Source organism: Hyaena hyaena, unplaced genomic scaffold (assembly GCF_003009895.1).
Source record: "Hyaena hyaena isolate Hyena2069 unplaced genomic scaffold, ASM300989v1 scaffold_937, whole genome shotgun sequence".
Lineage (NCBI taxonomy): Eukaryota > Metazoa > Chordata > Mammalia > Carnivora > Hyaenidae > Hyaena > Hyaena hyaena.
In genome coordinates, this window is record NW_024081569.1 from 435,325 (window position 1) to 439,322 (window position 3,998).

Sequence of the window (3,998 nt, forward strand, 5' to 3'; positions counted from 1 at the left end):
AAATAAATAAAAAACATTAAAAATTAAAAAAAAAAAATAAAACAAAGCATGGTGTCTAGCATATAGCAAGAGCCAAACTGTTCTTCCTCTTCCTCTAATCTTTTTCTAAAGTTGCACTTATGGTGGTTGATTTTTGGTAGTGTCGATGGTCTCTGGTTCTTTCTGCCTTCCCAGGGTGGTTCTGTATACCTGAGAGCAGGGAACATTTTTCCCATTTCATAAGTCCTTATTGTCTTAGCAAGTAATCAATCAGAAGTGACTTAAGCAGTAAATAAAATGTCAATAGGATCTGTTATTGTGGAAAGAGTACTGTCAGGGTGCCATCTGAATTCGCCAGATGATAAAAGATGGGCATCAGGTTGAAGGAGATTTAAAAAAAAAAAAAAAAAGACTGTGTAACTGCTAAAGATAAATCTCAGCCCTCACCTAATTTACAATTTGACCTAAGTATTGCCCTGCCAATAAATGTGACTTTACTCTAGGAACTAGATTGAAATCAGTGTCCTAGAAGCTATTCCTATAGGATTGTCCCCAAGAATGTAAAACAGACTTTTATGAGTTAGGTTAGTTGCACTAACTCTTGAAAGTAAAAATATTTCAGAAAATTTCAGTGACTTTACAAAACTTAAGTTTGTTTCTTTCTTATATGTAGTCCAGTTTTAATATTCTTGGTTTCGCAATTTTGCACAAAATTCTCACTCAGAGACCTGGGCCCTTGCCGTTGTGTGACACTGCTCTCTGACAGAAGATTTTTTTTTTTTTTTTTATTTCTAGGAGAGAGACAGCGTGAGCAGGGGAGGGTCAGAGAGAGAGGGAGTCACAGACTGAAACAGGCTCCAGGCTCTGAGCTGGCAGTCAGCACAGAGAGCCCGACGCGGGGCTCGAACCCACGAACTGCGAGATCATGACCTAAGTGAAAGTCGGACGCTTAACCGACTAAGCCACCCAGGCGCCCCTCTCTGACAGAAGATTTTACAACAAATAGAAGATCACGAAGCAGTTTTTAGTTTGGGGGGTGCTAGATACTGTGTGGGCATTGCTGTTCACATGACCCAACTAGAGCAAGGAAGCTAGGAAATGTCTTCCTGTGAGCCCAGGAGAATAATGAAACTATGTAGGGAATATATACATTGTGTCTGCTAGAAACTACCCTTCCTGTGACCAAAGATTCTTTCATGGTAAATAAGCGGCCCCACCTGATTGCAAAAGCTCTGAAAAATGTCATTGTCCAATGTAGCCAAGAAGAAGGAGAAACTATTTAGTGAACACATAGTGTTGCATCAGCCCTAGTAGTAGAGATGGGAAGGATTTTCGTTGGTGGGAAAATTGCTGCTTATAAAAATACCAGGAAAAACTTTTGCCAGCTATTAAGAAGGCATAGCATTAAGAAAGGCAACCAGCAGTATCTCATAATAAAAGGCAATACTAAATTATTTGGTGTTCCTGAACAACTATTGTTTCATTCCTGCTACATTTGTTATACATTTGCCACATTTGTTATTTTCTTGGAATATCTTTCCCTACTTGGCTGATAGGTAAATTCCTAATCATCTTTTAAAATCTAGTTCAGCCAGCAGACCTCTATTAAGACCTACTAATATTCTTTCTTCCCAAAATACACAGAATATCTAGCAACCTTACAGCCATTCCACTTCATACTGTATTTTATTTCTATATTTGTTTACCTGTTTATAAGCTCTGAGGAAACAAACTGCATAAAGGTTTCTTTCTTTTTTAAATCTTCACAACTAGCATAGGGCCTAGAATGTAACAGATGCACAATAAGTATCTATTTCTGTTTTGAATTTTTAGCTTAGTTGTCAGGTCATTGACCAACTTTCCATATTAACCCACTGCTTCACACAAATTAAAAATATATATATTCTATCAGGGGCGCCTGGGTGACTCAGCTGGTGGAGCATCTGACTTTGGCTCAGGTCATGATCTCACAGTTCTTGAGTTTGAGCCCGATGTGGGGCTGTCAACACAGAGCCCTCTTCTGATCTTCTGTGCTCCCCTCTCTCTGCCCCTTCCCTGTTCATGTTCCCTCTATCACAAAAATGAACATTACAAAAAGAAACTTTAAAAGAATATTTTATCAAATTATTAATAACGTCTTTTCTAGAAAAAAATCTCTACCATAAGAATTAAGATGACTAGACTATATGTGCCTCTTTTATTTAGACTGAGGAAAAAAAGAATATTGTAGGAGGAAAAAAATGATTGGAAGATTTGGACATAACCTAGCAAGAAGAATTTAGAAACTACAATTTTCAGTTCAGCTGTACATTTAGCTACCACATCTGCAAAAGCAGAAAGAACTAAAAAACTCCTTGAGACACATTCCATAGCCTACTTAGTGTAATACATTATAATTTTAGAGAAAGTACCTTTTTTATCTATGATTTTGAACTTCTTATCCTCAGATCATTTGTTTTTTAAAGTTATTTTTATCTTAAAATCTTTTGATAACACCTAAAAGTCCCAACATCTTCAAATTGTGTTTGTAACTTCCTAAGAAATGATAGCCACTTGAAAAGAGAAGGTTTAGAAATGTAACATATAATTCCTAATTTTCCACAGTTTAATACTGTGCAGGTTATGAAAAATTGGTATTTTAAAATAATTATGCTTATTTGGTCTGCTTTAGTTGAAAACATGGGTAGTTTATTTTCTTAGAGAAATATTATTGTTTGCATTATTGCGGGACTGAAGTGTCACCTATACTGTGCAAATTAATTCTGAATACTACCTTAGGTATTTTTGTACGTTTTGAGGATAAAAAACAAGGATTTCAAGTCTGTTTTTCTGTTGGATATAAAACTATAAAAAGTAACAAGCAGTAACAACTAAGGTGAAGTTTGGTACTGATAGTATAGTTTCTTCCACTGCTTCCCAAAAGCCAACTGCAAAATATCCAAGTCATTTCCTATTGCTTTGTCTTCCTTCAGATTATTACACTGGATCCACAGAGTCCCCCAAATACAAGATTGCTGGCACTGGTTCCTGAATCAAATCCCACTGAGAAGCAAATATATACCAGACAAAAACATTAAACTAGAACATGATATTTTGATATGAACAGTTTGAGAGTGCTGCCTATTTTAACAGAATGTTACCAAATATTCTCACTTTGTGATATTAAATATAAACTATTACATTGTCATTTTCTATGACAAATAAGTAATCTCAATACATATTCCAGATCATCATCCATTTTTGAACTTCACTAAAACCTTACATTTTATTTCAGCACGTCTTTTATTCCTCCTGGGTTTATCATCCACTAAAATCAGTTTCCTATTTGCCGGGAGCCGCACTGGCCTCTCTGGATGGCAGTCACAGCAAGGAAATGGCAATGTTTGCACAGCTTCTGCCATGAGAAATGAAGACTAGTATCTCCTTCTGCTACTACTGGCTCATGATGGAAATGAGCCTGCTGGTATTGACCAGACCTCACAATATTCCATATCAAACCCATATTCTGAACACAGTTACCTCATAGGAAAAGCATATTCCTGCCTTTACAAAAGAGACTTTAGATAAGAGCGCTGTGGATCATTGTCAAAAGGTTCTTCCTATGGGCCTTGCAGATCCAAGACTTAGATAATAAAGGGGGTTAAGAACACAAGAGTTACTATTGAGCCTGGTCCCATATCAGAAGAGCCTAATTTATAGTTAAGGTACAGATAAGTACAGAACATAACTTACTAATTGGTGAAGCATGGCAGTCCCTTCCTCAGGGCCTACATTCCACAAACACCCTCCCTTACACTGGCAGCTGGGATGAGGATAGATAAGAGTAACTAAAACATAAACCTAGATGCAAAGACTGATACATATAGAGCCCCCTTGGTAGTTTCCACAAACTAACCAATTCAGAATCATTCATCCTCTTGAGAGCCAGACAGAATGACTCCTAACTTATCTATATACAATGTAACCTATATGTTATCCTGTCTTTCACTAAGAGCATCCTGTTATTTCCTTGGTCGTAA